Genomic DNA, 12,301 nt, shown 5'->3' with positions numbered 1-12,301 from the left:
ACCATAGCTTATAGGAATGTGGGGATCACTGGTAACCACTAAACCATGCCTTTAGTCTCTCCTACCCTCCCTATCCACAAAGCATCACACACCCACACACACATCACCCCCTTTTGCCAGTACCTGCTAAGTAGTCACCAGTATGGGATAAAGAGCTATTACAACAGCAGACAGGAACAGAAACATAAAGTTGCCACTCTCCTTTGTGGCTCAGCTGCATTGATCCCAGATTTTTCCCACTTTCCAGATATGTCAGTTAGTTACTGGGTTATACTTCTGTTTTTTGCCTGCGCCGGGTTGGAGCAAAAGCAACTTGGGCACTCGCTGTTAAAATGATTAAAGAGCGCTTTAAGCTCACTGTCCACCCCATGCTGTTTGGCAGCATTCATCGAGTCCATGGATATCCCGCCAGAGCCTCTGGACTGGACAGTCACCTCTCCACCATTGCTACCTCCAGAGGAGGGGAGCTTGTGACGCCATCAACTATTTCTACGACCCCCTCCTCTATCTGGGTTCACAGCCCACAGTTTGGGAACTTCTGGGTAAGAAAATTTGAAACTTTAGACCCATTAGATAGTTGAAACCGAGACCATTGCAAAATTGAAGAAAGAGTTGGATAAACATTTGAAGAGATGACTGTAAGGGGATTATGAAGCAATGTGATTAGTTTTGGATTTTTCAAGCAAAGAGTCAGTGAAACTACGATGGGCTAAATGGCCGTCGTGTTTTAAGCACTGATACTGGCTTTATTTTCAAGAATTTGATTGGAAAAAAAAATCCTTTCCCTGCAGCCCAGTTGGAACTGTGGAGTTCATGTTTCCAAGGTGAAATGGTGAAATATGATATGTGACCATATTTGAGCTTTGACACTCTCTAAAGCTTGCCTCTATGACCAAGCTTTTGGTCGTATGCTCTAATAACTCCTTATGTGGCTTGGTGTCACATTTTGTTTCAAAGTGCCTCTGTGAAGTACCTTGGGATGCTTTATGTTAAAGATGATACATAAATTTGGGATTTTAAACAAAAATAGAAAACACTGGAAATCTCAGCAGGTCTGACAGCATCTGTGGAGAGAAAAGGGAGCTAATATTTCGAGTCTAGATGACTCTTTGTCAAAGCAAATATGGGATGTTGTGTTTGACTCCTTGGACCTCTTCCTGATCTACTGGAAACAAACAATAATAGTGCATCTTGGAAAAGGCAGTAAAAAAAAAGGCCCACCTAATCCCACTTGCCAGCACTTGGCCCATAGCCTTGAATGTTACGCTGTGCCAAGTACTCATCCAGGCACTTTTTAAAGGGTGTGAGGCAACCCGCCTTTACCACCCTCCCAGGCATGCATTCCAGTTTTGGTTATGACAGTAATCATGAAATAAGAGGCAAGCACAAGGATTCTGAGTTTTCAATTAATCCAAGTTGTATCATTTTAAATTGAAGTTGATTTGTACATGATCGCTATGTGAGATCATTTGAAGTTTGATGCATGCTAAGCTAATTGACAGTTAAAATAGGAGATTGCATCAACTGCTCTTGATTTAAACAGCTTAATTCAAATTAATCAGTATAGATGTATACAATCAAGAAAGCCAAAACAGAACACAGTTAAGGAAATTCACCATTGAAAGATTGGAAATTTATTCAAAGCAAAACCGCAAATTTTTCCCTTATTGATTTTAATTGTTTCAGAGATTGATTCTGTTTCTCATGCTCAGTGAGATCATAAACAGGCAAACTCCCCAGTTAATAAATGTTAAGGTACTCAAGAAAAATTAATGGACCAGTACTAGATTAGAATTTACAAAGATAAAATAACACAAGTAATTTACAGTATAGATGGAAGCCATTTGCCCCATCGAGTCCATGCTGGCCCCCTGCAGAGAAATCCAGTCCGTTCCACACCCCTGCTCAGTACCATAGCTTTGCAAGTTTATTTCCTTTAACTGCCCATCCAATTTGCTTTTGAAATCACCAATTGTTTCGTCATCCACCACCCTTGTGGGCAGTAAGTTCCAGGTCATTAGCACTTGCTGTGTTAAAATACTCTCTTCCTCTCATTCCCCATACAACTCTTGCTCAAAATTGTAAATCTGTGTCGCCCGAGTCCTGTATACACTGCTAATGGGAAGAAATTTTCCTTGTCTAACTTATCTAAAGGGCAGAACGGTGGCGCAATAGTTAGCACTGCTGTCTCACTGCACCGAGGTCCCAGGTTCGATCCTGGCTCCCGGTCATTGTTCATGTGGAATTTGTACATTCTCCCCGTGTTTGCATGGGTTTCACTCCCACAACCCAAAAGGTTTATACGATAGGTGGTTTGGCCATGCTAAATTGCCCCTTAATTAGGAAAAATGAATTGGGTACTCTAAAGTTATTTTTAAAAAACTTATCTAAGCCTGTCAATCTTGTACACCTCTATCAAATCTCCCCTCAATCTTCTTTGCTCCAAGGAGAGCAACCCCAGACTTTTCAGTCAAACCACTTAACTAAAATCTCATCCCTATAACCATTCTGGTAAATTTCTTCCGCTCCCTTGCAAGGGCCTTCACATCTTTTCTGAAGTGTGGTGACCAGGACTGAATACAGCACTCCGTTGTGGCCAAAGCAGACTTCATTAGGTTCAGCATAACTAACCTGTTTTTGTACTTGATGCCTCCATTTATGAAGCCCAAGATCCCATAAGGTTTGCTAATCTCTCAATATGTGCATCTGCCTTCAAAAATCAATGAACGTACACCCCCAAGTTACACTGTTCCTGCCTGTGTTTTAGAACTGTGTTATTGTTCATTGCCTCTTCCCAGCCCTTTTGCTAAAATGCATCATCTCACACTTCTCTGTATTAAATTCCAGCTGCCACTTGTCTACACATTTTGCTAGCCTGTGATCTATTGCAGCCAATTTATAATATCCTCAGTGATTGCCACTCTTCCAAATTTGGTATCATCAGCAAATTTAAAAATGTTCCATAGTTCACAATCCAGTGCAATTTCAGTGTGTCAATCTTTTAAAGTTTGCATCCACGAGTCTGAGAAACTATATTGTCCTGTAGCCAGTGCAGGTTTCTTTTATTTAACTTTTTAAACTGTAGTTTGACAGTTGGAAAAACTGTACTATGTAATTTCAGAAGAGAGCTTAAGTGCAGTTTAAGGATGTTTTAAAAATATGCAGTGTGCTTTTTTAAAAAAAAACTCATTGCTCTAGAAAGGATGAACTTGCATTTATATATTCACATTCTTTTAATTCCCTGTAGAATTTCAACGGCAATGAACTCTTTTGTTAAGTGCAGTCTCTTGTTTCGTAAGAGAAACGCAAAAAGCAACTTGTACATGACAGAGATCTTTTGTTCCTATCTTGGTTAAAATTTCAACCAAAAGATAATACCTTTAACAATGTAGCATTTTTTTCAGTGCTGCACTGGGAAGTCGGCCTTGATCATGCGCACAAGGTTTGAACTCAGCCATTTATCTGAAAAGCAAGGATGCTACGGTGTGAAACTTTGTCTGGGGTTTTCTGCTTATGCACAGCATCAACTCATTATTTTCTGTCCATCTTTGAAAAGCAGGCATTTAAGTAGAATACTCAACCTCTGCGTAGAAAACTTAGCATCCTTATGCTACGTGCACCATGTTCAAGGGGCCGAGTTATATTTCACAGTAATGATAAAATGGTATTCTCACTGCCGAAAAGTGTTTGGCAAAAATTATCGAAAATATAATGTTCTAACCATAATATAGAAATAAAACCTTTCAACATCCGTTTGCTGCTGATGCTTAACACCATTGCACAGAGAAGCACTGCAACATGTGTTTGTGTGGGCACCAAAATTGAGCTTTAAGGACAATATATTCCAAGTACTGATATTGCCAGAAGTCCAGACAACTCTAGGATCATCAGTTAAGAATACAATCCACACAGGCTTCTACAACAGAATTATACATTTATGAAAACATAATTTAAACTGTCACCGTGTATGGACCTTACTAGATCTTGGCATAGATTGCTTGTGAATTGGAGTCTTAACATTATAGAATCACAGAATTAAACTATGCTCAAGTCACTGATTTGTTGCTTTGTAGGATTTTTATTTCTGCTTTTTGCACTTTTTTGAATCTCAAATCATCTGTTGATGCACCCAAGCCTTTTCTCCCTTCTAATATGAACAACAGGATGATAAATCTGCAACCAAATGTTTGAGCGGTCTATAATTTATTTGGCTGTTGTTTTCAACACTTGCATAAATCTGGAATCCTAAAATGCAAAACATGAATGTGTTTTAAGGTCGGCTTTTAAGCCAACAAATATTGGGATGGGTTTCTGTCTTGAATATGCTAATGTTAACCTAAAGTTACTTTTTAATAAATTCTAATTGTTACTGTTAAGATCATGAACAATTAACTACAGAGAAAAAATAATTATAGTCTTACAGACTGATTATTTAACTGCAAGTGTTTTTCACTATGCATTATAATTCTTCAAGGTCCCATGGCTGTCAACAAAAATCACTTTTTGGGGAGAGTGGCTCTCATGAGGGATGAAAAGGAAGAGGGGAAAAAACAGTCGGGCCCGTCCTCCAGAAGTGTGAACCGTGCTGCATGATAATAAAGTATTTGATATTTCTAAATGTTGTATTTTCTTCATACAGTATCATGATAGGCGGGTTTAAATTTTAATCAGCTTCCTAGTTATTTGGCTTATCAGCCATAGGTTGAAATTTCTTCTTCCCCCTCATACTAAATTAAAATTTGAGTGTAATATACATTTGAATGGTACAACACACTTTTCTAATACTAATGGACCCAATTGCTGATTTCAGTAATGGATACTAAAGAGGTTGAATCATAAATTCATAATTCACAATGCACACAATACAACAACTGTGTGTTTTCTATTCTTTTGTATACTATTCTATTTGGAGCAAGACAAAAGATTCTCACCTTTATAATCCTGATCTACTTGTGCTGTCCAGTTAATTTTAATTTTTGAAGTTTTTGTTTTTGGGTGATATACATGCGGTGTGTCAGATTCATGCAATGCAGTAAGCTGCTTTAAATATGTTGGGAGTGTTTTTCCATGGAAACGTAAGAGCAAGGACTAAAGAAATTTAATTTACAAGATATCTGAAAATACCAGAGTGTCAGAATTAATTAATTTTTGCATTGAGCAGTAATTTTGTACGCAGCAATGAGTAACAGTTAAACAGTTGTAAGTGGTCACTTGAGGGAGGGATGTTGGTTTGGACATCTGTCGTCCTCCACTTAGTTGAGATGAATGTTCAAGATCCCATGGCACAATCTGGATCAGCAAATGAGCTGAGTTTAACATCTTGTCGAACAATGCATAAACCCTATGGTATATAATCCATGCTGACACTGGATTAGGGTTTGAGCCCACCATGGCGGCACGGTAGCACAGTGATTAGCACTGTCCCTTCACAGCTCCAAAGTCCCAGGTTCGATTCCGGTTTGAGTCGCTGTCTGTGCAGAGTCTGCACGTTCTCTCCATGTCTAGGTTTCCTCCGGGTGCTCCAGTTTCCTCCCACGGTACAAAGATGTGCAGGTTAGGTCGATTGACCATGTAAATTAGTGTACTAAACGGTTAGGTGGGGTTACTGGGTTACAGAGATAGTGTGCTCATTCCAAGGGCCGATGCAGACTTGATATACTGAATGGCCTCCTCTGCACTGTAAATTCTCTCTGACTTTAAGGTAATTGAATCAAATTGTCAGTCATATTGAGATAATTCTAGAATTTCATGCAATGAAAGCGGTATTTGTCATAGTCACCAAAAGTCAATGCACATCTTTATAATCCAATGGAATTGTGGAATACAATCTGCAAAATGCTGGTCAAAGTTCTGTTATCTACAGGACTACTTAATCAGTCTCTTAAATGCGTTTTGTCTTAGTAACTGTTTTGGGAGCTGTGAACTATTTTATACAAATTGTTTTGGGTGTGGAGAGGGGAATGAAGCACAGACGCAGATGTGTTCTAAATAGATAGTATTTCGGTGCCAGAATAACTTATCAGAGTTGAAAATATTTAACATTTCTTGAACTGGTAAATATGCTGCAGAAAGCAGCAAAGTCATGCTGATAATTATGAGATTGCACCCTTAAGTGTCACGAGAATACTCTTCAACATCCGGATAAATTGAGAATATTTTGAGAATCCCAGTCTTAAATTTTAGTTGGGGGAGGAGGAAGTAAAATAATGCATAGGTTTATGAAAAAGATATAGCTGCATGTAAAATTAAACTTTTCAATACGGACGAGGCGATACACTTTAATGTTCCACACTGTGGTAATTAAAGGTGGTAGCACAGTCAGGATATAAAAGTAAGAATCTTCACCCCTATGTAAATTACATAGAATACAAAAGAATGTAAAAGATGCCATTGTAGCATTGTGTACAGTTTTAGGAATCTTTTTACTGATGTATATGGAAAGCTTTGTGCAACATAGATTCATTTACCAGGGATGAGGATTGCAGGATTTCTGAAGTTCGTGTTGTTTTGCCTTTAGCTGAGATGTGTGAAACGTTATTAAAGTACAATATTTCTGTTTATAAAAACAGTATTTTAAAATATAATTCTTGTTTGCCCTCCAATGTAAAGATGCGCATGTTCATAATCTGGGGTGTTTTGTAGTGATCTTCCAAAAAGAAGCACAATATACACAGCATTTTTAGTAGTTTAAATCTGTCTGCCGTCATATTTGAGAATTCTGAAAAAGGCTTTGAAAAAAGAATCTTCCACAAATATAAACTGCTACATTTTTATTTTCACTTGTAGATTTTTTTTTAAAAATTAGAGTACCCAATCATTTTTTTTCCCCAATTAAGTGGCAATTTTGCATGACCAATCCACCTGCCCTGCACATCTTTGGGTTGTAGTGGTGAAACTCTCTCAGACACTGGTAGAATGTGCAAACTCCACACACACAGTGAACCGGGCCAGGATCAAACCCGGGTCCTCAGTGCCATGGGCAATAGTGCAAACCACTGAGCTACCGTGCCGCCCTATTTTAAAATGGATCAGTCATTTATCAAACAACAGTGTACCCTCTGATTAGTCACTTGTTACGACACCCTGGGCTAGTGTGGGGTAAATTCCAGCCCACTTGACCCGGAGTCACATCACAAGCGAATTAACCAATAATCCTTTGAGAAATACACAAGTCTTTGGCCCTTAGCTGCCCAATAGAGTCACCAGGTTTGTAAATGTGAACACAGTTACTAATTGTTAATAACAAGAGCTACAATGAAATATGCAGTAAATACAACTGGTTAACTATTATCTAATTCCTAACCCCCCCCCCCACCCACCCGATTCTATATACACACACATACGTGCGCACACACAAACACAAGGTAGACAAATGCAATAGGGAATAAAGGAGTTTTTTTTTAAACTATGGAAAAGGAAAAAATAAGTATTTGTTTCAGATGGTGCTTTTTAGCACGTTACTCCTCTTCAAACCTGGTCAGTTTGAGGTTTTACTTATTCAGGTCTCGGTGTTTTCTGGTGAAAGAGAGAGCAGGTTCTTGTCTTTGTTTGCAGCCTCAGTTGGTCCCCTTATGGATTCATTCATTCAGGTTCACTGCAGGTTCAGGAAGACAGCACTTATAACTTTTCTGGAGAGGGAGAGAAAGCAGGTCCTTGTCTTTCCGTGTCTAGGATGCAACTGCTCCCTCAGGTCTCTGAGAACCATCCTACTGGAATAGGATCCAATCACCATCTGTTACCGGGCAGAGTACGGCCTTTTGACCAATTCATTGGCCCAGCCAATCAATCAAACCGAGCCCCACCCCATCTCTCCCTTTGGTGCTGAAAAATCTAAACTCCTGTTCAGACTAACAGTATTCTTTCCTGTAACTTGTGAATTCCTCATTCTCTCTGCTGCTTGACTTAAAGATACATGCCCATTAATCACCCATGGATCAAAAATGATAACCGCAAAATAAAAGGGGAAATAAAGGAATGAACAGGAAGGACCCTTGCACACAGATCTCTTAAATACTAAAGGAGCACTGCATTTCACTAGCCACAGAATCCTCCAAGGCTCATTGTGGAATATGCCAATCTCTGACTAGGTGCAAGGAGCTTGGAGATTTAGTTTTACTCCTAAGATTCGGACTGCCCATGCAGCCGCTATCTTTACATACGTGATCCCTTCCAATGCCTTTCTCGGTCTAATCCTGACCCTATATTTACACTGGGGCCTGTTTAACTTGGTGGGCAAAACAGACTGCAGGTTTGTAAAGCAAATAAGGCCAGAAGCACAAGTTCAATTCTCATACAAGCTGAGTTTAATTAATGAAAGCCTGCCTTCTCAACTTTTCCCCTCGCTTGAAGTGTGGTGATCCTCTGGTTAAACCAGCGTTTTTCTAACTTTTTTTCCGGGGACCCATTTTTACCAATCGGCCAACCTATGCGACCCACGCCGCCTGACGTTCGTGACCCACGCCACCCAAACTTCGTGACCCACCGTTTTCGCGACCCGCGCCGGCCGACCTGCGCGACCCGCGCGACCCACCATTTTCTCTTACCTTGTTTGCTGCTGACAAAAATGGAGGAAATGGTTTTGGGTCCCTTTGGCCCTCGTACACGCTCCTCCAATGGAACCTGTTGGATGAAGGTGTTGGAAAGTATGGAGTCTCCATCTGTCCAAAGTTCTGAATTTTTTTCCTGTAAAGCTTTATCAAATAAACCCCCCCCCCCCCCCGAACTTGTCAAAAAAATAAAATAAATGAAAAAAATGAATAAACCCCCCCCCCCCCCCCCGAACTTGTAAAAAAATTAAATGAATAAAGTAAACAAAATAAAAAAATTAAAGAATAAAATAAATAAATAAAAATTGAACGGGATAACGGAAGACAGTTGAGTGCAACAAAGTAGAAAGATTAGTCAACAAGTAACCAAAGATTGGAACAATGATATCTAGTTATCGTGCAAATAATCAGTTGCAATGCTTGTACACAAACTGCAGCGCAAGGACATCTTGTGATTGTGATGTTGCTGTTCATTCATGGTGTTCCAAAGTTGCTCAACCCATCGTGTGAAGTTCTCTAGTAGACAAAATATCTTGCTCTCTTTGCAGTTTTGTAATTGTTTTAGGATTTGGGCACAGTATGATGGTGAATGTTACACTGAAAAAGTTGAAAATAAAACTTGTTTATGATATAAAGGACAAATAGTCTACAAAATGCATTCGTTTTTCCAATATAGTTACAACAGGGTGATCTAAAGTGTGAAACAGGAGCATTTAATCAAGGAAACTACGAGAACAAACAGCACCTTAGTTCTCCTCTGCTCGACCTTCCATATCTCTAACTTCCTCTAGTCCTGCAACCCTCCGAGAATTCTGCATTCCTCCAGTTCTTATTCTTGTGCAGTTCCCAATTCCATGTAAACACTTTCACTTCTCCACCTATCTCTCCTCATTTAAATAGTACCTTAATCTTTAACTCATCTCTTTAACCAAACCATTATTGCCTCTCCTAATGTCATCTCCTTTGGCTTGGTAAAAGTTTATTTCTAATTATGCTGAACTGCCTTGAAATATTGCTATCTTTAAATGTTCTGTATAACTGCAAGTTATTATTGTTTCTCCTTGGGAAGGTAAGTGTAAAGCAGAGGATAACGTTCGCTCAAAGATGATGGCCTGGATTTCGCTAACCTCCATATCCTTGTTGAACAATCCAGAAATCTCTACAGCAGTACTTAAATCTCTCGATCATAGAATTTATAGTGCAGAAGGAGATCATTAGGCCCATCGAGGCTGCACCGGCCCTTGGAAAGGGCACACTACTTAAGACCACGACTCCACCCGTAACCCAGTTACCCCACCTAACCATTTGGACGCTAAGGGGCAATGTTGCGTAGCCAGTCCACCTAGTCTGCACATCTTTGGACTGTGGGAGGAAACCGGAGTACTCCTGTTCTGGACTAATCTATCCCTCAACATCATCACAAGAACAGATTATCTGATCATTTATATCAATGCTATTTGTGGGCCTACTGTGAGAAAATTGACTGCTGCGTTTCTTTTTTGTCCATTCTGAATTCCATTGGCTGTGTCCTTCAGCTGGAATATTAAAATCCTTATCTTTAAATGTTGCTCTTTCATATATCTCCAGCAGAACATGTCTCTCTGCACTCTGGTTAAGTAGAGGTTTGTCTGGGGAACTTGCTCATCTTTCAAGGCAGAAAAGTCAAAGATCCTTGCAGAGAAATATGAAACTGTAAATACTATTTTTTTTACTAAATTAGAAGAGACTGAACCAAGATTGTGCTCTCCTGATTTTCTTAATATATCTTGCTCTTGCCAATCATTGAATAAATATCATAAATACACGATTGTTATGTATCCTTCAACTGAGATCCTATTTTCTCATCTGAGCACAAACAGAATGAGCGGGTCCCGTCCCCCGTGTCCCCCCCATGTCAAAATGTTGCATGCTACATACATACAAAACTGTCTGTAAAGGAAATATGCAGTAAATGGGTAAGTGTTCTCCAAAGGTGGCCTTCAGGACGCGCGACAACGCAGAATCGGCAAGCAGAAATTTATAGCCAAGTTCTGCACACATGAGTATGGCCTCAACCGGGACCTTGGACTCGTGTCGCATTACATTCACCCCACACCATCTGGCCTGGGCTTGCAAAATCCTACCAACTGTCCTGGCTTGGGGCAATTCACACCTCTTTAACCTGTGATTATCCCTCTCTCCAGTTGCTCCGTCTGGACTCACATTCAAAGTATCGTATTGCATGTTTGACTATCCACCTCTTCATTCCTTTGAAGGAGCAGTGCTCCGAAAGCTAGTGATTCAAAACAAACCTGTTGGACTTTATCCTGGTGTTGTAAGACTTCTTGCTGTGCTCACCCCAGTCCAATGCCAGCATCTCCACACCAGAAGGATGTGGAAGCTTTGGAGAGGGTATAGAAGAAGTTTACCAGGATGTTGCCTCGTATTAGCTATGAGGAGCGGTTGGATAAACTCGATTTGTTCTCTCTGGAACGATGGATGTTGAGGGGTGAGCTGATAGTGTCCAAAATTATGAGGGGCATGAACAGAGTGGATAGTAAGAAGCTTTTTCCCTGGGTGGAAGACATTGATTTAAGGTGCGAGGGGCAAAGTTTAGAGGAGATGTGAGAGGGAGATTTTTTTATGCAAAGGATAGTGGATACCTGGAACTCTCTACCGGAGGAGGCGGTCGGTGGAAGCAGGTACGATGTTGACGTTTAAGGGACGTCTTGACAAATACATGAATAGGATGGGAATAGAGGGCTATGGATCCGGAAGTGTGAAAGGTTTTGGGTTAGATGGGCAGCATGGTCGGCGCAGGCCTGGAGGGTCAAAGGGCATGTTCCTGTACTGTTCTTTTCTTTGCTCTTTGTCCTTTTATTCATTTTGGAAAGCTCTTGATGATCGACTTGACAGTGGGGGGAATTATATGAAAATCAGGACACCAAATTGTGTAATTAAGCTTCAGTGGTGACAAGTTTTGCACAGCAGCATCTGTACCATTTGATAATTTGTGTATTTTGTTATGCTATTAACATTGATGCAACCAGAATACTTTCAATAGGTAATTTTTGTTTTGTTTTAGGTTTCAATGTGATCTTTTCCAAGAAATAAGATTTTCGGTGGGGAAAAAGTCAAAAGACTGTAACTGCTACATTTTGGTGAGTGAATCATGAATTCAGCTATTTTTGGAATAAAGTAATTGGATGTGTTAAGAATTTGGCAGTTGAATAACATTTAAATATAGTTTAGAGTTGTAATTTCAAGGTATTGTTTTGTGGAAATGGTTCAAAATTAAAAAAGCAGGATTTCAAAAGAACGATGAAAAACCTTGGAGGAAATGAATTCCTTTGCTGGTTTTCCTAAATGAAATCTTTTAGCATTTCTTTTGGCTATGGTATAGTGGGCAAATCTGGTTAGCCCTAATGTACCTGCTCTAAACAATGAAAAATTAATTTGATGTGATTGAGGGGATGGTGTGTAATAAATACTATCATTAATAATTATGGGCTCCGAAGAAAATTTAATTGTCTTTGCTTGAGGGAGTTTAAAAGGTTTGAATGGACTTTCATGAATGGGGTGTCTATTCAATACAATACTATAATAGATATTTAGATCCTTATTTTATTTCATCCTGACTATTCTTGAGGTCTCCCAATGGCCACTGGGTTAGTTGGTATGGAGTGGCGGGTGGGGGTCATGAGTTGGCATGGATGCTATAAAGGGGTCTTGGGTGGGTAGGGTTGCATGGAACTGGCATAGGGAGCAGGTGAAGG

General features: G+C 39.8%; 1 protein-coding gene across 8 annotated transcripts in view; it reads left to right on the top strand.

Annotated features, from left to right (window-relative positions):
- The window catches only part of mtmr3 (myotubularin related protein 3), a 139,803-nt gene that overhangs the window by 14,800 nt on the left and 112,702 nt on the right, over positions 1-12,301 (top strand). For all 8 annotated transcript variants that reach the window (XR_005459876.1, XR_005459885.1, XM_038790405.1 and 5 more), the window contains exon 2: positions 11,611-11,686. The gene's annotated coding sequence lies outside the window, so the exon portion shown is untranslated. The remainder of the gene's footprint in view (positions 1-11,610; positions 11,687-12,301) is intronic.

This window comes from Scyliorhinus canicula, chromosome 1, assembly GCF_902713615.1.
Source record: "Scyliorhinus canicula chromosome 1, sScyCan1.1, whole genome shotgun sequence".
Taxonomy (NCBI): Eukaryota; Metazoa; Chordata; class Chondrichthyes; order Carcharhiniformes; family Scyliorhinidae; genus Scyliorhinus; species Scyliorhinus canicula.
The sequence above is the reverse complement of the archived record's forward strand: the minus strand, read 5'-3'. Positions and strand labels throughout refer to the sequence as shown.